General features: G+C 41.8%; 1 protein-coding gene and 1 long non-coding RNA gene across 3 annotated transcripts in view; both read right to left on the bottom strand.

The window, feature by feature from the left end:
- LOC105284420 (heterogeneous nuclear ribonucleoprotein L) overlaps window positions 1-22,017 on the bottom strand; it is a 156,094-nt gene that overhangs the window by 133,703 nt on the left and 374 nt on the right. The window lies entirely within an intron of this gene.
- On the bottom strand, window positions 1,199-8,082 carry LOC113561674. The gene is made up of 2 exons (XR_003406364.1): window positions 6,872-8,082; window positions 1,199-6,577 (listed from the first exon to the last, which is right to left on the bottom strand). It is a non-coding gene; the product is annotated as an uncharacterized LOC113561674 (long non-coding RNA).

Here is a 22,017-nt window from a genome sequence, read left to right on the forward strand (position 1 = left end):
TAAAAATAGTATAAAAAAAGATTTGTGGAGAAAACTTTCCGAAAGTTTGAAAAATTTATATGAAGTAAATATGACAGAGATAAATTTTTTGTTTCTTTAAACTATTATCATATAATATAAAAATACTTTTAATAATATAAAATTATTTTTGTAGCTGAAAGTAACGAAAAACGATTCGCGATATTCGATTCTGACATACGACTTATTGTAGAAAGGCCTAATGAAATGTTTCCTCGCGAAACACATGAGAATCTGACACGTTCTGACAGCCAGCAAATCCGAGATATCGAAGGAGAATTAACGAATCCGGAGTATCCGGTTATATTTCATTTCCTAATTTAGAGATGACGGAGACCCACATCACGAACGGAATCACTATCGTTCGACTGAATGACTATCCTTTTTATAGATCGATCGCAAGTATAAAAAAAATTCATTGCAAAATTCTCGAATTAAGTTGATACAGCCACGCGTTAGTTTGTCGATGCGAATGGTTGACACGCAGCAAAGTGGATTTTGACTATTCACTATTGTTGCAGCGTGATCTCATTATTCTAGATACACAATGTCTACATTCGAAATGTCTACATTCGAAACACTTTTGAGAGACACGTGTCCACGATATAAAATTGGGATCGTGTCCATCGACTCGTGTCCGTCTGTCAAGCGAATTTTCCTATTGGGTTGCCCGTTCGTCAAAAGGGGAGACAGGCGAACTATCGAGCCAATTTTCTTCGCGTTCCACGCACGTCACAATGAAAGATGATAAGATTCAAGACAATCGCCCCGCTTGCTTATCGCTTCAATTCCCACAGCGGACCCCGATTTGTCAAGAGGGTTGAATAGTCTCACGGGGGAGAGGGAGATCCCTCAGAGGAAATAATAACAGAAAATACCTTCGCCATACTCAGAAGAAATTAAAAGTCACTCGGGGAAACCTTGATCCGTACACAAAACAATTTATTATTATAGATGGATTAACAGAACAAATCGAATGTGTGTTTCTAAGACACAAATAAAACATAAGTTCGTGTCTGATAAATTCTCGTATTTTTTATCTCTATTTTTTACACTTAATCTTAACCTTAATAATTCCGAAATGTCGAGTCCCGTTGTAAATCATACATAAATGCTGCATTAAAAATTTTTTTCTTGTTAACAAACGATTCGTGCTTGCGTACGAGGATATCGCGCTAAATTTTTCCATGAAGTAGACATTTACCCGACGCAAATACCTTCGAACTTTTTTCAGGAATCGCGAGCGAACCTAATAAATCCTCGATCACCATTTGTCACGAGGGGATCGATTATGCATGAGGAACGCGCAAAAAGTTGCATAAGCCGCTTTTCGCTTCGCGGCGTCGCCGTTGCAGGGTCTGAAAAATTCCATCAGGAACAGGACAAAACGCTGCATTTAAAATTTTAAATGGTCAACGCGGTGATCTTTGTAGAAAGGTCAGCAGCGTGCGCAAATTTCTGGAGACGGACTCGGTCCTTTTGATCGCGCGGGAACGCACCGAGTTTGCGAAAGTGTCGCTGTCCCGTTTGTAATCTCTTTATCAGCACGTGGCTGGCACGCAGCCAATCTACTTTCTCCCCGACCGCATAGAACAGCGACCCGTTCGTCTGTCGTAGTTCGCTTCGATTTGTTCTAGCCGCCGTTGGATCGGCTAGAGCATTGACCGGGAACAGAATAGACGCTGACGGCGTAACACGCGCGCCTCTCTCGTGCACGTCACTATCGCTCAAACGAACAGTGCGAGTCGATTTACGACACGGCGAGTGTTTCGCGAGCCGGATACGCCGTTACTCGAACAAACGGGAGACCCGTATTGCGCTTCCATTAACATAAATTTGATTTAAGCGGAGCTCCATTTTTGCTCCTGGGCTGTTGATAGAAATGCCAGAACTTGCGACAACCCTTGCGATGTTTTTTATATGACATGATTCAATAAATAAATAGAGAAGCGTTTTATATTTTTCTTGTTGACGAAAAATGGGAATTCTAGTCGATTCAAAAATGGGACTAAGTCCCTTCTAGCGCCATTATTGAATGCTAGTGATATAATTATGAACATTTTGATCATTTCATAACATAATTAGATAAAAGATAAAAATATTAAAATACTAAGTGATTAACTTAAAGATAAAGTGAGAGATAAAATAATACATAAAGAATATAAAATCAAAAATCGCTCGGGGTATCCATAAAAATGTTAAATACCAGGAAACCAGAATGTAGTTACGCATTAAACAGAGTGCATGCAAAAGAAAATTAGTTTTGTATTAACCAATCGCTCGCTACGTATACTTATAGAACACTTCAAAAATTCAGACAAGCAGTATCAGTTAAATAAGTTAAAAGACTACTCCTGTCAAGCAGCAATGAATAGAAGGTTGATTTAAATTCATCGAGCGCTCTAGCATTTCTTACTTTAGGTGGCAAATTATTCCATAATTCAGCCGAGTGAACTATAAAGGACCTCTTGAAGATTGCCGTTCTGTATTTTGGCACAGCAAGAAGATCATCTGCAGCTCTAGTGTTTCTGACTTTAACCGCGCTTCGCAATTTATAATTGTTGAAGAGAAGATTAAGAGTTTGATTTTTAAGAATGTTAAATAGGAGGCAACCTACAAAATAGGTTCTCCTCACATCAACTTTCAGCCAGTCAAGTTTTTCAGTACGATTTAAATGTGTTCATCATGCTTGAGGTCGTATATAAATCGTATACTTGCATTGACCATTCTATACAATCTCATATTTTGTTCTGCAGTAATATGCATTAGTGCAGCACAACAATAATCCGCATGAGTGATGATGAATGCCTTGACAAGTTTTTCTCTCAGGCATATTGGTAACAGTTCTTTACAGATTTTTAGCCGCTATAGTGCATTATGCATCTTTCTCAAGACGTTAGTAATGTGACTCTCCCAGGACAAGGTATTAGTAACAGTTATCTCCAAATATTTAATTTCTTTATATTAAAATATTTAATTTTTAATTTAATAGTACTGAAATCTATAACATAATTGTTGACTATTATGTTCTGCATGCTGTCCAGAGAGGGAGAGAGAGACGGAAGAAAGCAAGATTAAAAATTATATATATATATATATAAAGTTGCGCACATAAAAAGGGAATAAAATTTATTAAAAAATCTGTCGCGTTCGCCCTCTTGCGGAGGGCGAGCGTTTAATTGACCTCGACCTGAAGTGCTCCAAAAAGCGACGTAAACTTTCCGGAATGAAATTTGCCAAGAAACCTCTTAAGCAACTTTAGCAACCACGCTGCTGCCTCTCTTTCCCATCTCTTATCCTGCACTTGCTCTCACGGGTGTTATCGAGATTTCGATAAGTGTACCTTTAAAGCGTTTCACATCTTGATAATGCTGTCCGGTCGCACTATTTGGCCTGCGAACGGCATTCCACTATCGCGCGTTGACCAATCGTGCAATTGCGCATTTCCTCCGTTTACGCTCCCGAGATTAATCGCGCCTGAGAATAGTTGCGCGACGATTTTTTTACATTCCGTGCACGACGGACGCACTTCCCCGAAGAGAATTAACACGTGATCAAGCGTAACGAGGAGCGCGGAACGGAGTTAATGAATCGTGCGAGCAACCGGTAATTCGTGGCATGCGATTTCTTGGAAAACGCAGCATAGGCGAACCGATTAGATGCCGTGTGCGAGTTCTCGTGCGAATTTCCGCAATATGCGCGCGCGCTCTCTCTCTCTCCTCGTCTTGTGTGCAATCGCCGTGCCCCAATTATCTTGTCGACTATGAATTACGTACGGTCCCCCGCCGCGTTGGCATCCTCGTCGCCGGCAGGACGAAACTTTTCGTGCATTCCGCGTTAATTTTGCAGCCAAGAGCAGCTGGTATCTTCTCACGTTACGGGGACCGGAGGGCGCAAACGGCAATTGCGAACTTCACCCTTTCCGCCCCCCAAAAAGCAGCGGAATTCTCGGATTCCCAGATGTAACACGGAAAGTTCGCGCGATTTCGCGGTGCTTTTAATCTGGCTGCAAGTTCCACGCCTCTCCGTGTCGCGTGCCATGTTACGATTTCTAATCCGTTTTTAAAACTCACCCCGCAACAAACCCCAAGGGTTAATTCCCCATGGAAATCTAAGTTTTTATCCGCATTCGCATTCTGGACGCAGTTCTCGCACGAGGGAAATACAAAAAACGTGAAATAATCGCGCCGCTACTTCTCTACTCTCATGTTCTGAGAAAAAGTCTATCTGTCACTGACACAACTCGCGTCTATCATATTTCCATAAATGTTTGCTTTGACAAGCTAATCAATCACGCAGCGCCACCCACCAATCTCCCATCATGATAAATTAATTCCAAAAGCCATCGTAAGAAAAAAACTTTCAAAAATAATACGATAGTATACAAGTGTATATTGCTGTGACAGACAACTGTCGCCACTTCTTCCAAAAATATTAAAGAAAGGCCGATACCTGCTGCGCGTGTCCGCCATCTTTGTTCAAGCCTATAATACGCCATGACCGGGGCTATTTGGGAGATTCTAAATCACGTCCAGCCGCGCGGGACCATTTCGTCGCGGCGAATTGATTCTGAACGCAATTATTAGAGCAGAACAATGCGCGTCGCCAAGCGCGCGCGCATGTTGTGTCGGACCGACTTAATTTCTCTTTTTCTCGGATACCGGCCGGCTCGAATGTTCAAGACAGAATCCATCCGTCGTCGAACGACGTTTCCTGGCTCCCAAAACTGCACGGCAAATATTTCAGGCACGCGTTGTGTGTATTTGCATGCCTGTGCGAGGATGCGTCGAGCCTTTCTGCCACGAATGTTTGAATCGACTAGAATTCCCATTTTTCGTCAACAAGAGAAACCACTGAGAGTCACAGGAATGCAGTGCATGTTTAATTTTGCATGTTTAATTCTTTGAAGTACAGGATTTTACAACAAAAAATTTCTTGTTGCACAGGAATTTTAGTTTTATAAAATGTGACAAAATAGTTTTATTTTAATAGTTTTATTTTATAAGATTTGTTGATTAACAATATAATACCCTACTCTGATACTCTGAAACAATATCTTAATCTGTGTTGGTAGAGTCTCTAACTAAATAGGTGGACAGAATGTACCTTTGTGCTTCTAGTAATTTCACGATTTAAAGGTGGTATGAATAACATCCCATCATGCACGTTCAAACACTAAAAAAGTGGGACATTTTTCATACCACTATGCTTTAGAGAGTTAAATATTTTTCTATTTATATATTTTATATAAATCATTTATTTGATCTCGGCGCAACTAGTTACTTTGCATTTCTAAGACAAGCAAGTAAGGACAAGCGATTAAAGATTGAATTCTATGTTATCATTATATCTGTTGTAAGATAAAGAGTTAATGGAAATGATGAAACAATGATGGAACGAGATTGAGAAACGTCAGTAGTGTGAAGTATCAGTTAATAGGACAGCGAGCGGTGTTGTCATTATTATCGGTTTTATTAAATTATTATGCTGGCTCGGTTCAACGGAGCGATAATTCGGTAGTTAATTATTAAATTGCTGTGACGCAGTCACTGTAGATTATGAACGCTAAAATATAGACGATCGCAATAATGGCCTTCGGAGCGATCAGACGTGTTTATCAAGTTTAACGCTTATCGAATTTCATGCGTGTAACGCATTTTACAATCTCATGTTCACGTTCAGATCGACACTATGATAAAATCGTTTAATCACGTGAACGATAAAAGTTCCATTAATTCTCCCCCAGTTTTATGTTTACTGCAAATTATGGCTTTTTCTGGTCGTTAACAATACTTAATGTCTCCACTGAAAAATAATTACAAAACACATTCAGTCAGATTTTATGGCGTTTCAACTGCATAAAAGCCCAACCATCCCCATTACTTAACAATCTGCATTATTTCTAAATCATACAGTACATGTTATTTAGCTGAAACTTTTTGCAGCAATAAAGCAAAGGATATGCGACGATACTCGCGCAGATTCGGTGTTTCAGATACATTTACTCGTTTCTTTTTTTTTCGAAAGTCGATCCGGCTTCCGGCTTTGTCGTCTGCTACCGATACTCTGAGAATACCAGTCATCCGTGTCCAGCTTTGAGCCACGACGAGCGAACACGCTCGTGACACAACGACGTGCCTCATTAAGAGCGCAGACGGCACAAGTCGCGCAACGGAAAATCGAAAACGGGAAAAGCAAACGCCATAGTGCCGAACGACGTGGCGGCCCCCGTTCTAATTTCGCACCAACTTCGCGGCGGCCTTAAGGGGGAAATCTGGTTTAGGAGCCCGAAAAATGCATAATTTTTAGGAATTTTTTAAAGTAGGTAAAATAAAAGCAATTACTCCCACACTTTTAGAATATATTATTGTATATTTAAACTACAAAAATTAATGTTTTGGATTAAAAATATAGCCGTTAAGCCGATGAAACAGGAAGATGCTTGTAACGCCTCGCCGCTGCAGTTGGTTCATTGTGTACATTCTGGAGAGCGTAAATCTTGTGTGAAACAAACGATTCAGGTTTTTATTAATTTTACATAATTACCTTCGAAGTGAACCTAAAAAACCCAAAAATAACGAAAATTGAGAAATTGACACGATTCTGGAAAAAAATTTCATTTTTCACGAAAAAAATTTCGTTTTTTAGTGCAAAAAACTAGTCTAATTTAATTTTTTTACTGTTTTAGGTTCACTTGGTAAAGAAATAAATAACGAACAAAATGAGCTGAGATAGAACTCGATCGGTTAATTAGATTTTTCTCTATCGTGTACACAAGTTTAGAAAATACGGTTTTGAGAAAACATCATTTAAAGGTTTTGCAACCGAAAAGTATAATTTTTTGATAACTTACAGCAGTCGTAGGTTAATCAGCAATTCCTGCTCCATACAGGAGCCCTTCAACTTCCTCATAAAATTCATTTTGTACCATTTGACTGGCCTCAATTTTTTGGACCCGGTAAACCAGATTCCCCCCTTAATTCCGTTTAACTCGATGCCGTAAATTTTCGCACCGTGTATATATCAGGAGAGAGAAAGAGAGAGATGATGTGCTCTCGCCGCACTACCTCGTCTGATCCTCTCGAGGAGGCGTTCGTCTTGTAAACAGGCGATAACGAGATACGACGATGACGGAGTTCACGGCTTTGCCGAGCGATAATCTGCGCGCCGTCATCTCGCGCGCTACCGGCGATTTAAACACACGCGAAAAACCGACAATCCGAACGGCTCATCCGCCACCGAAAATAATCACTCCCGGGGAATTTACGTTGCAGAGTGGAATTCGACTACTCCTGCTGCTACTCCCGTGATCCCGGCTGAGGAATCCCTCGTGAAAACATTTGGAACCAGTGCTCGAGAGAGTGATTTCAGCGTAACGCCAGATTTACTTTCTTTCTCTCTTACGGTTGTGTATTGCTTTTTGTGTTGAATCGCGTCTGCTCAACCTTGATCAAATTAAACTGTGGAAGATTGCTGCCTAAGTGAATCTGAATAAATTGTAATTGCTTTTTATTTAATATTAGTATTATTACATTATTGCAGTTACATATATATATTATGCAGTATTGATTATATATATATATATATAGTATCATAATTTAGTCATTACAATAACTTCATAACCCGAGTCGAAATTTTAGTTTTACATTGAACCTCGAATTCTTCATCCGAGGCGTTATTCAGCGTCTATTTAGCTACTACTTTAACACGTCTGTTAAGTTAGCACCCCGACCACAAAAAATCGAATTACTAAATATACAGGAATTAAGTGCTCTTTATGTGCTAATTATGTGCTCTATTCACGATTTTTGTGCTCAAGCGGTTTAGCAAGAAATCGCAATTAAAAATGGGGGTGCTGACTTAACGTAAGTTAGCACCCCCACTCATTGAAAATGCATACCAAACCAAAAAATTGGTACGCCAGAATTATGTGCTTTTAAGAGCATTAAACAAAATTATCCTATTTGAAATAGTTTAGGAGATGCATGTCAAAAACGATCGATACATACATCACTGATACAAGAGTAAAGTGCCCGTTAAAATAAAGATAGCGAAACGTTTCTGGTCTCAAAATGTTGCTCGATTTATGTGCTTTCGGAATATGCACCATGAGATTTTTGTGCTCATGCTTTATATACATATATTATATATATATATAAAACAACAAAAAAACGTAATACAAAAGTACAATGTATGATTTCCACAACATTCCACGCGAAGCGAGTTCCAGTCCCACGCTACATCGAGGGGGGGTGCGGGTGGGGGCCGAAGGCCCTCCGCACCCCCCTTCGGTGTGTGTGTGTGTGTGTGTGTGTGTGTGTGTGTGTGTGTGTGTGTGAGCGCCACAATCGCTTGTCAACCGGATTGCGATTTTCTCCTCTTGATTAGGTTATTTTCTTCGAGGTGAGGTGCAGGGGGAGGGGATACGCCTAATTTGTGCTATTCTATTGTACAAAATATGTTTAACCGATAGGAAGCATGCGAAAGTAAAAGTGTTAAAATTCAAGTTCTATTCAATTGCCGCAGCTAATATTTTATATTTAGTAGTTACATATGTAAAGGAGTGTATCACTAAAATTTCAGCTCGCTAGCTCATGGGGGCCTTTCGGAAGTATATCCCAAATTAGGCGTAGCCCCTCCCCCTGCACCTCACCTCGAAGAAAATAACCTAATCAAGAGGAGAAAATCGCAATCCGGTTGACAAGCGATTGTGGCGCTCTCTCTCTCTCTCACACACACACACACACACACACACCGAAGGGGGGTGCGGGGGGCCTTCGGCCCCCACCCGCATCCCCCCTCGATGTAGCGTGGGACTGGAACTCGCTTCGCGTGGAATGTTGTGGAAATCATACATTGTATTTTTGTATTACGTTTTTTTGTTGTTTTATATATATATATATATATATATATATATATAATATATGTATATAAAGCATAAGCACAAAAATCTCATGGTGCATATTCCGAAAGCACATAAATCGAGCAACATTTTGAGACCAGAAACGTTTCGCTATCTGGATTTTAACACCCCCATTAAGTTGGCCCCCCCACCAGCGCCAAATTTGACCTGACCAACATTAAAATTAAGTGCTAATTAGGTGCTAATTTGGTGCTAAGGTCCGAAATTAGGTGCTCAAATCGTTTAGCAGAAAATTAAATTTGAATTGGGGGGGGGGGGCTACCTTAACATTAAGCTAGCCCCCCATATATAAAAAAATATAATAAAAAAAATCTATTGTGCAATAATTAGGTGCTAATTAGGTGCTCTAAGAATCCATTAAGATATATCCAAAAAAATTTTTTTAATAGGACTTTACTCTTGTACGGCAAGTCCGCCCGACGTTTAAGGTCGAAATTCTTCCATACGAAACGAGCACCTAATTCCGCAGTTAGATATCTTAAAATAACGTTAAAAAAGGAATATTTCGGCACCATTAATTGTCGAGCACGTTATTTTTTATTATTTGTTTTGTGTACTTTGATTGCATGACCTGCACAAACATAAAGTAAAATTGAAAAATTAGATGCTGAAATGTTTTAGTATTGAAATACTCTTATTAATATTACATTAATACATATAAGCGGTGAATATGTGTGAAACTCGTTTTCTTTGGCAGAATTTCGGACTTAACCGTCAAACGAACCTGACGCCGTACAAGAGTAAAGTCCCATTATACAATTAGGTGCTCGACATTTAATGGTGCCGAAATATTTCTTTATTAACGTTATTTTAAGATATCTAACTGCGGAATTAGGTACTCGTTTCGTATGGCATAATTTTGGACTTAAACGTCGAGCGAACCTGACACCGTACAAGAGTAAAGTCGCATTATAAAATTAGGTGCTCGACAATTAATGGTGCCGAAATATTCCTTTTTTAACGTTATTTTAAGATATCTAACTGCGGAATTAGGTGCTCGTTTCGTATGGAAGAATTTCGACCTTAAACGTCGGGCGGACTTGCCGTACAAGAGTAAAGTCCTATTAAAAAAATTTTTTTGGATATATCTTAATGGATTCTTAGAGCACCTAATTAGCACCTAATTATTGCACAATAGATTTTTTTTATTATATTTTTTTATATGTGGGGGGCTAGCTTAATGTTAAGGTAGCCCCCCCCCCAATTCAAATTTAATTTTCTGCTAAACGATTTGAGCACCTAATTTCGGACCTTAGCACCAAATTAGCACCTAATTAGCACTTAATTTTAATGTTGGTCAGGTCAAATTTGGCGCTGGTGGGGGGGCCAACTTAATGAGGGTTACTTACGTTAAGTCAGCACCCCCATTTTTAATTGCGATTTCTCGCTAAACCGCTTGAGCACAAAAATCGTGAATGGAGCACATAATTAGCACATAAAGAGCACTTAATTCCTGTATATTTAGTATTTCGATTTTGTGTGGTGGGGGTGCTAACTTAACAGACATTACTTTAACACTAAAATATGTCCGAAATTTCCTTTTTTGCCGCTAGAGCGTTAAAGCAGGTTACGATCAAGATTATAGCCGAATGTTGCAGGGTCAAAATAGCATCTTAACATCTGTTTGTAGGAGTTTGAGTTTCAATATAAGAGTTCTAGGTTCTATTTTCCTAAAAGTAGGTTCGTACAACTGCTAAAAGCATTAAAGTAGGCGCAAAATTTCGACTCGGGTGACACATCACAAATCGAATTCTCTTGACCATCAAACCATTAATAAAGTTTCGTTGGACATTCTTTCACTGATGACACGCAAGATTATTATGCAAGTGCTCGATCCTCGATAAGAAATTGAAATCGAAGATTTCAATTTCCGACGTCGGAAAGCGTCGCCTGGAGAAAACGTGCAAATGCACGGCAAAACAGGGAGTCGACAATGTCTGCAATGTAATGCAATCAGACGGAAGACACACCACCTGTGCAGCGCTGCGTGCTCCAATGTCGTCGCTAGAATACGGCTTTCGTTCGTTTCTCGAAACTCGATGCGTTTCGCCGCAACGCACGGTGGCCGCGCATAAATATGTAGATGAATATTACTCTAGCGACTAGCTTCGAAAGAGAAGCGAAAAACTTCCGTGGCGGATATAACGTGCCGTTGTTGCTATATTCGTTCGAAACTGCCGGAACGCAATACGCCGGAAAGCGGAAAGAATCCCTCTCTTTTTATTTATTTATGATGTAACGCGCACACGTTCGTTCGGAGACGACGAACGAGATCAACATGCAGCCGATGACGATGAAAAGACGAGTTTTCGCGCAATCCAGGGGATTTAAAATCCGATATCGAAGCTATTATAACTCGATCCTCCATCGTATCGAGATTTTTGATCGCGCGATGCAACGTGCACGTTGATCGTGGAAGAAACGCGCCTCGCAAATTTCAAACCGCTAAAATAATACGGTGAAAATGCGAAAGTGTTGTATCGGGTAGTAGCTCGATTACGTGTTCGATATTTTTGCTTCTTCCTTGACGCATCTGATTTACATCGATGACTTTATGATCCGCTAATGACTAATTTCCTGAAAATGATATTTTCGTGTAAAGACGGTATTTAATCAGAAAGCTTAAGATCGATTTAAATCGACGTCAATCCTTCTCATCGATGGATGTTAAACTCAAAGCGTGTACAAGTGCCGTTCCTTTTCTCACTTTTTCTCCGTAAATCCAGCAACTCGAGTACTTCTCCATGAAACTACCTTATAAGTGCAATTTACTGTTTTACGGCTTGCGCGCTGATGATTCCACCTTACATTTCCTTGATGAAAATGGAAATGAAAGAGGAACGAAATCAAAACTTTTTAATAAAACTTGCCCTGTTATGATTCATTCGTCGCTTTTATTTTCTTTTTTTTTTATTGCCGTTATTGCTCCGCTGTTTTGAAATAATCTTCTAATGCACTTGTTGCGAGACGCGTCAGATTTTGCAGGCTGACGAGGAGATAACGTGGACATACTGGTAGAACGCGAGGAGTTCTCGCTTATGAAAACCCTATCAAACTATAAAGCGCGACAGGAGGACACAGCGTTTCATAAATTCGTGAGTTTCATATCAAAGTTTGCGTTATTAAGTCTGAGTTAACTACAAGTTACAGAGCGCAATCACGAGTTTCCAACCGCACAGCAAGACGCTACGTAACGACACGATGCCGACATAATATTATTCGCTCGGCGGTCGGACGCGTCGTGAAATCGATCCAATTATTCGCGGCGATGAGAATAGCTGATAAAGAGTTTAAGTGGTGATTTCCGTGGGAAAGGCGATATCTCGTCGACGGAATTGCGGAAATATTGCAGCTAATATCGAACTAACGACACGCAAATGACCGGGATCTCACAGGAATGCGAAATGAAAAAAATGTTACCAGCGAGAAATAACGATGACAATAATTCAGATTATGTAGATTACATAAAATTAATGGGCTTTTCGGAACAGTTCATGGTCTCGATATTTCGGTGGAATATGCATGCATGCATGCAAGTGACTTTATGCGAAGCTGATATTATATTATGCATACGTCGCACATATAATTATACAAACTCGAGAAGTTCTATCTCCTCCACGTTGTGTCCTACCTATTCCAGAGAATCTCCTGCTTTACATATGCTAATCCGAGTGGTCCGTTCGAAAAGATGCATCAGGTTGCCGCGGGCGCCGCGCATCTGATACTGACGCGGGCGGGTGACGAAATTAAAAAAAAAAGAGGCGACCGAACGCGGAACGTGCGTGGAAAATCGCATTTGCATTCGCATTCGGGTACATTCGGACGAACGGGAATAATTCACATGCGGAAGCATGCTCGGCGGAGCGCGATTAAAATTCTCTATGCCATATCGCAGTTTGCGCGCCTCTATTGATTACAGACGGACATCTGGCTCGCGTTTCACAATCTCCATAGAAGAGAGAGAGCGCAAGAGAGCGCGTTGTGAATGCGAGAACTGTCTTGCATGTAGATCACAATCGGTCTCGATTTTAAAAGCAGTACCATTCCGCGAATTGAGAGAGCACGCGCGCGTCATATCGTCCTCGAAAAAAATTTAAATAAAAAAAAAGAAACAAAATATTTTCGCGAGGCAACATGCAAAGTGTACCGAGAGGAGATCGTGGAAAATCGATGTGCACGGTAAAGTTACGTTAACGTTAATAGGTAATGGCTCATAAAGAACACAACGGAGGTTGCCAACGAATACTCGTTACTGCTCCGGCGTAGAAAATAATTGATGAAACAACAACCCCCGTCGCGTTGCCAAGAATTTTCCTAACGAAGACAGAGGAGGCGCGGACGGACTTTAACGCGAGCGATCGCGTATCATGCCCTGCCATTATGTAATGTCAATTTTTGAGAAGTGCTCCTGGAAGGCGCGGTCCGTTAACGAGGGGTGAGTGACTTTATTTCGAGTGCGGCTATTTCGGGCGTAAGTGCCGAAATAAATGCAAGCAACGAGAAGGCGCGCGGGGAAAAAAGAGCGCGTACTTCCGCCTCGAAATAGCGTGCTCGACGAATTCCGCGCGTGATCCGCGCGGAAGCGGAATTTCACTTCGCCGATGCACCGTCTCTTCGCTCTAGCAAGATCGGAGGTTTTCATAATTTTAGTTTTTCATAAATTTAGTTTCACAAGTTTTTCATACCTCTAACGACATCAAGCTGAGTAATCACCTCACTCTAAATCGGCAGATACGCGGTAACGTTTCACAAAATTAATAAAAGGATTTTATCATATGAAGATAAATGAATTTTTTTATACGATAATGACAGTAAAAAGAGAGAGGATAAATGCATCAGAATAAAATCGATGGACCTGTGAAATTCCGTTGTAGTGTATTGGATTTTCCGCTCTTTAAGCGGATATATATGTGCACGTCGCAGTTTGCTTCGAAATAATCCCGCCTAACGCGACCTACATCCAGACATAATGCGCCCGCAAAGGATTAACCCCCTGTAATCAGAAAGACCTCTGACTGAGCAACATACCAGCGAGATCGGTTTAAGGCTACCGCAGTACCCGCAGCCACTACGCAGTTCAGCATGAGCTCAACATGAAGTTATTACTTATGCGTTATGCAACACGCGGGGTTTTTTTTGACACACGCGTAAGCGAGCTTTCGCAATTTTATCTCGAAGTCCACCGCGCTCGCCTGAAAATTTCAGCATTCATTTTCCCCGGCAGTAACAAATAGCAGTTTTTTCGTTCCCTCGAGAACGGATAAATTAAAGCTCGTTAATGTCAAAGTGCTCGGAGAGTTAGCTCCGTTCTCGTTAGCTACATGATGCATCGCGTTCGCGAAAGAAAGAAACGCGGCTGGATTGATCCTCTTTCTTGCCGTCGAACCACGCAGTCGCCTAACGAAGCAGAGCTACATCTGTGCAACGAAAGCGGATTCGTACGCGCGCGCGCGAGGACGCTCGAATCATCGTTCATTTGCAATTCCGAGGTACCAAGCTCAACCAATACGATGTTCCGGTTGAAACGAGGTAGCGGGCCAGGAATTTATTGGATCGTCCGGAGTACCGGGACGCGAGATCATTTCCTCGTGGCGGGAAATTTGTCGCGGCTCTCGCAGACGACGGACGTGCTATTAATCTCTCGCGAGAAGCGATTGCACGCCGGTCGGCGCGTTGTTCCCGCGATCATCACCTCGGATACAAACGAGAAGCGTCGTGGAACAAAATCATTGACCAAGAATACGCACACGTGGCGTTTGAAGCCCACGCAACATTGCTTGTAATAATCCTAAGTGCTGTTTATGACACATTTATAATACATTCGCGTGCTGTGTGACAATTTGAGTAGCATTTCGTTTAAATCAACAGATTCTCTGAATTCAGTCCAAAGAATCGGTAATGAAAAAGATGACAACGTTAGAAAAGTCGCCGACGACGCGAGTTGAAGTGGCGCAATCGTCGCAGACAAATTCCCGATCATTATCGCTAACAGCGTCATTACGCTTACACCCGAATTAAGGCGGCATCTCATCATCAGCGGTAATAACGGGACCGTGAACAAGTAACATGCAACATTCGCTGCGTCGTAGCCGTAGAAAATTAATGTGCACGGGGACTCACGCGAGCCCGCTCGCTCGCTCGCAAAGTATCCGACACGCGGCCGAGCGTACTCGCGCGCGACACGAGACGGTTAACGGGAGCAAAGCGAGGGGAAATACGCGACCGGGACTCGCCGCTCGGCTTTGTGCGTTACTCCGATTTCAGACATTCGCCACGGTGACGAGGCATCGGTCTTTCCATCGTGAGATGCATCATCCTCGCCGGAGTTACTTTGAGGACCGCGGATGCTGCGCGTAGGTGCGTGCTGCACACTGGCGCACGTTTGCGTCGGGTATACCCGAGGTAAAGATATTTCGGTCGACGTGACACACGCTGCGTCGACGGGCCCAAAGAACGAAAGATCACCGTCGCTCCAGGAGACGGCTTGACTTCGCACTGTCAGGCTTTATCGTCGCGACGCTCGTGATCCGCTTGGATATGTGCAGGAAGATTGTTTTTATCCGACTATCATTCATAATTTTTCTCGGTATAAGAAACAACGCGATGAAGCGCCACTACTAAATTTTTGTGTATTCGAGAGGGTAGTGTTCTATCTTTAGATGCAAACGGATGAAAAACGCGAGGTAGACTCGCTTCGTTCTGATGCAGAACGCGTTACTAGGAACGGAGAAGGTACACGATCAACTGTATCGACCGACTGTTATCGATCTTCAGACTTACCGGTTACCAAATGGGAATCGTCACGTCTACATCCGTTTTGGAAGGCTCAACATAATCGAATAAAAAAAACACACTATGATTTCAGGTTTCCGCGATATTTTAAGCACTACGAGAGATGGTCCGAATGCTCATTCTGTTTACTATATAAGTATACCGTTCAAAATAGCATTTAACTCGTTAAACTCGTAGAAGTTTACAGTACGGTATCAATGGATTTCACTATCTTTTAAAAGTATTTTTCAGCTCGTGTCATGCATGTCGAGGTCGTGTCCTAAATATGTGGCAAAGAAAAAACGAGAAAGAGAACAGAAATACGCTAGTTGAAATATGTTGATGTAAAACAAATATTCGAGATCTCTTCTCGACAACGTCGTTCTCCGTCTTTTATTCTCGACGCAATTCTAATGCAGACGCTGGAAATAAATGTACTTCAATATTGCTTTATGCTGTTTTCAAAATTCTTTGCACACGAATTTCAAGCTGCGAAAGCTTCAAACACGTTCCTCGATATATATTTTGCGTGCGACGAGCGAGTAAAATGATATGGGGATGCAGACAGCTGGAAAAGTTGCGACTGTGTGTGTGTGTGTGCGTGCGCGAAATGCGGCAGCCACCGAATGACGTCGCACGCAAAAGCGGCGAAGCTCGCACGAGCGGATTCGTTTCAAAGAAATATCGTGACTACCCGCTACACTTGTCACAGAGCATAGAAAATTTATGCTTCCGTCATACGTCCGCGACACGGCTCTTCATCAGAGAAAGGAGTTTGAGCGATCGCAAGAGAGTACGCAGGGGCAAACTATCTAACGCTCAACGCGATCACATGCAAGTAAAACCAGAATTTTCCATCTCTACTAGTTTCTGTTCAATCAATTCTGAGTAGATGTTTCAATGAAATAATAATTCTACTCTTGTGCAATTTTTTTTATAATGAAATATTGAAGTAAAAGAATTGCTAGTAGTCTAGTACTACGATCGAAAGCAAATGTTGAGAGTGTCGTGTCAAAAAGATATGAAGGAGAATCGCGGGAGTTTTGATACTAATATTTTACGCGAAATTACAGATTACACAGACGTGTAACACGCAATGAGTTCAAACAGCAGAATCGATTTGCCACTGCGAGAGTTTGCGTTGAAGTTCAAGCTTCAAGCAAGCAAATTTGCGCCCGCGATCTACTTTCGTCCGATTGTGCTAACAGTGCGAGAGTTCCCGTGAGTCCTACGAGAAACGATCGACGTCAAATCTTCTCCCCGAGCACGCGAAGGAAGGATACCGTGGCAAATATTTATTCACCACTCTTTTTTTCATATAGATAGCGGAAGATCGGAAGGATGAAGGAATTCATCGAGCCGACGTCACACAAGTTTGGAAAGGAAAATATTTTTACTGTCAAAAAATAAACATTTACCAAGAGAGATCAATATTTAACGGGCGAGAATAAGATAAGGGAATTTCAAAAACGCGGAGAAGCGAACGATAATCTCTTCAGTGAATTAGTCCCGGCGCGCCAGAACTTTTCGCGATGAATTATCCCTTCTGGCTTACCCACTATCTAATTTATTATTATCTAATACATATATCCAAGTGGGAATATTTATGGGATATTAATTTACATGTCGAGCAAAGCTGTGAGCGCTACCGCGCGAGATGAAATATTAATAAGCAGAGCAGGCAACGACACAAAAAAATATTCGTGTCTGCCTTTTCATTTGATAACAGCGAACCCGATTCTAATACAGACAATTTACAAATCATCTTTAAACAAGAACTATAGTACCAGTTCGGTACATCCTTGATACAAGATTCTTTTTACGATCGAAAGTGGTTCGTTTAGATCTCTGAAAACGTGAATAGCAATAAGTAATCTTGCTACTTCGATAACAAGTGAATCAGCATTCGCGTTTAATTGAAATGCAAATGTGATCCTTCGGAATATTCCGAAGGTATTACAGATATTACAGGAATGTAACGGAAGATTAGGCCACCACGTTTCTCATATCATGCAAGACTTGATAGTATCTCCTAGCAATCATAAAATACTTGAAAAATAATACATGAAAAATTATTCTACTCAAGTATTTAAGATCGGAGAATAAGAAAGGAAACAGCGATGCGACACCATCAAAGAGTCGCGAATTGATGTACGGCGTACATTGTACGCGAATAACGGCACGCGTGGTACGCTGCAATGTGTCGATAGCCGTACATATCGATAGTCGTACATGTGCATACGTAAGACATTACGCTGGCTGTTACATCATTCGCGTCTTCCTAACGGTCGCCGATGGTAACAGTACCAGAGGAAGGTCACAAGGTGCCAGTCATCGCGACACTGGCCTTGTCCGCTAGCGACGTAGGCTCCGAGAGCATCGGTTAACGATCGAGACCGATAACGATCTTTCGTCAGAGCAAAAAACGTCAGAATGACTGAGTCATTCTCTCGGGTTGTCAAGATTCTCAAGCAGAATTTTTCGATAAGGCGTAATAGGCTGTTGTAACGACGTAAGCGATCAACCTTCGTGCACGACGTATATGTATAAAATTAATTTAGACAATAAAAAGCTACGAGCGACTCGATCACACTAAGCATATCCAGAAAACAATCTATTGTAAGCGGCATATATCAGAGCCCTTCGCGACTTCCAAGGCCCGTCGTCTTTATTAGTTCGCGACTCTTTAGACCTGAACTGGCCAATGAGAAACGGATTTCGGATATAGGGACGAGTCTCGAGTCGCGAACGCCGGGAATCGTCAGTCAGTCACATAAAGACAGTCCGATTCTGCAGGACGATCCTGCGACGAAGTGTGTGGTCGAGGTACAAGCGTTATTGCATACCGATTCAGGATAGAACACCCCTAGGCGTCGTCGAGTACGCATATATATACGCAGAATAAGCATTCTTATTCAAAAACGGAGTCGCAGTGTGTGTATCAATAGCATCCACACTGATCACATATATAACAGCTGCTTTTTTTCAAATACTCGCGACGGCGAGATATCGATTATTGTGACATACACAAAATGTAACTTTTAATGTAATATTAAACTACAATAGAAGTAAGTAAGTATAGGTAAGTGCATTCTAGAGATTTTATCCTTGTATCAAGAATTCTAAAGGGAACAATCTAGGTGTATTCATAAAATATATGAAACGAGAGATTACGGAGTAAGCAGTTTAATGGAAGACGCACCGTATAGATGAATAGTTTGCAAATCTTTGTTGATCCCCTTGGGGAAGGTACAAGAAAGTTAGCAACGTGGTGCATTTATGCAAGCTCGCGATCTACCTGGGATACTGTTATTACATATTAAAGTTGGGTCATGGCGAATCGTGCATTAAGCTTCTATAAGCAATCCAGTTTGTGCAACAAAATACTAATTTACAATACTGTCCTTAAAGTACCTTAAAGTCGGCATACATGTTGCTCTTACGTGTACCTTTCCCTCAAAATAAATTGCGCACGTAATAAAATAACGGTTTCTTGCTGGATTAAATATTAGCCATTAATACCATTTATTATTATTATTATATTAAAGATAAGAGTAGCATTTTATTATTCCAAGGCTCAACGATAATCGGAATGTGAAACGTTCGGCGTTCCGCGCCAACGTGATAATCCTTGGCAAAACGTACGATAATAATCCTTTAAGCGTGATACAATCGTACCTTTGTTCGATATTACGATCGGCGGTGCGTGCATACATACGTGTTTTTCGCGGAAAATAACCGTGCTTGATTCGCGGTATAAACGGTATACGCGCGGTATTCGCTGCATTTGACGTATGAAACGAGTTCCGTCGACCTCGCGCGCAACAACGCCCGAACGAAAGTAGATTTGTTGCGCCTAGCGCAACCGGATCATGAACTCGATTCGATACTACCAGCGCGACCAGTTGCCGCATTGACGATAAATGGCAACCGGATGCACTCTAAACTGAATGGAAGCGAGAAGTTGCATCGCATTGAAAGGGTGAAAACCCTTTTGATGTGCCGCGCGCGTCTCGCGTCCGGACAATGTCTGTCTCGCTCGGTGGGCGCGCGATAAATCGGGATGCTGTGCGGAGCAGCGATCGTGCTCTCGTTGAGAAGATCGTCGGAGACTCACGAGGCACTGAAGTAAAGCGGACATGACGGAGACGCACGCGAGGTACATGGATTCTTCGCAGCTGCATCGGCTATCGATCGCACGGAGAATTTCACGGGACGGAAATAAATCGGGAGAATCCTGGCCTCGCCGCCCCTCGCGGATCCCCTCCTCGTCGCGGTTATCTCGGGAGAGCGTCCGTCGCGATACCGTGCGTCGCGCGCTGATAACGCGTCCGGAATTATCGACCACGCTCGCGCGCGCGCGGCGAGCCTCGTTCTCGGTGTGCATCATCGCCAGCGACGACGACGATAACCCGACGATCGCTGCGCGACAGCCGGCGTCGTGGAGCGTCGGACCGATAACAGGTTGCCGTCGCGACGTCGGCGTGCCTCAATACCGTGGAACTCGTGATCGGCTTGGCGTCGGATTGGCCATTGTGCCCAAAAATTTAAATACTCGCAAACGGTTTCAAAGATATATTTTTTGACTCCTGTTGCGCAGCGGAAGCGATTAACGCAAGTGAATGTATTGTAAATTAACAAGCAAGTGCGATCATGTTCGAGTCGTTTATATTGTTTCTCAAGATTCAAGAAATTTTAAGTTTGAATTTCGAAATGGTAACTTCTTGGCGATAAATGTATCTTCTTATTTTATATGATTTTCTGACGATTTTTGGAGTACCTCTAATCGAATGCCATGACTACAATCGTTTTGCTAATAATAATTTTGTTCTTATTCAGATTTTGGTTAAGTTATGTTGTACGTGAATTCTAACACTCGTGAATATTTCGTTTACGTCTTCACGCGTGTCTCACGATGCTACATATTGGGATTGATGAAGTAGTGGGTAAATTATTTATACTCTTGTGTTCGAAATTTTCTTGCACATCAGCATTGAACATCTGCATAATTAAAATCTTTATTGACTAATTCAGATTGGTGAAAAAATAAAATCAAACTAGTCGCACGTAGCGGAATTCTCGAAAGAATTATTGTTCTCTATTGTTTATCATCTGCAAGATAATATATATAACATTAATGTATATTATTAAGAAAAACTTGATTCGAAATTGGTGAAAAATGAAAGAACGAAAGAATGAAAGAACGCGTAGTTGATTCAAGATGCCGCCTCGTAAATATCTTTCAGATAATACGAAAATTGAATAGTGCATCGAGCAAGGAGTGTTGCTTTCTATTTTCCGATCGCGCACACGTGCAATTCCCGATAACAAAACTCTCGACTCTCCATCAAGTTTATCGTTATCTCGACAGAACGAGATCGTTCTATCAGGCTATTTTCAGAGCATTTACTCTCCTTCGTAATAATTGTGATATTAAATAACAACTAGAGAATACACTAACGAACTCGTGCGTGCAGTTTCTCCATTTTTTAATTTGCTCGGTATCGCTCAGCAATCGATTACTTTGACAATGCCAATTCATTTATGTGAAATCCACATTAGTAACGTCGTATAAATATCTATAAATACATAAATATTTTTATATATCAAAAAATTTATACATTTTATTTCTTTATATAAGAATCTATATCCACTTTTATATATCTTATATGTTTTCATTCATTAATTTCTTAGTCATCACCTAAAAATGCGACCTTTTTTAAAGCACAAAAGAAGAAAGGAAATATATCTCCATCCACGAAATTTCACCGGCATCAAAATAATGCAGTTGTCGTCAAAGCGGCGGTATTAGTAGCTCAAATAAAATTAAATAAAACCTCGCGCAAAAGGAATTTTAAAAAAAACTACCCGACTTTTGAATCGAAACTAGGAAATTTACAAATTGGAGATGCAGTTCCCCAGAACAGACGCCCGTTCTGACATACGTGCACGGCTCGAAGCGGCGACGATCGAGCGCAGAGACGGGACGGCGATCGTCCGATCGCGGGGAGAGACACGCCAATCGTGAATCGCGTCGCGTCGTCGCTCGACTGTCTGCACCGTCTCCGGCGGCGAATGCGCCCATTGTTATCGGGTGCGAGCGAGCCGGCATCGCGTCGCGTCGCGTCGCGTTGCACGAACGCAGTGCACACATCGTGCACGCATACCGCGACTCGCACGCTCGAGGGAAATCGCGGGTAAATGGCGCCCCGCCGGGCGCACAGCACTCCGGGAACTCCGCGTACATTATTCGTCCCGCCGTGGCGGGACACGCGCCGCCGTGCTCTTACACGACCGCGATCATT

This window comes from Ooceraea biroi, chromosome 3, assembly GCF_003672135.1.
Source record: "Ooceraea biroi isolate clonal line C1 chromosome 3, Obir_v5.4, whole genome shotgun sequence".
Taxonomy (NCBI): Eukaryota; Metazoa; Arthropoda; class Insecta; order Hymenoptera; family Formicidae; genus Ooceraea; species Ooceraea biroi.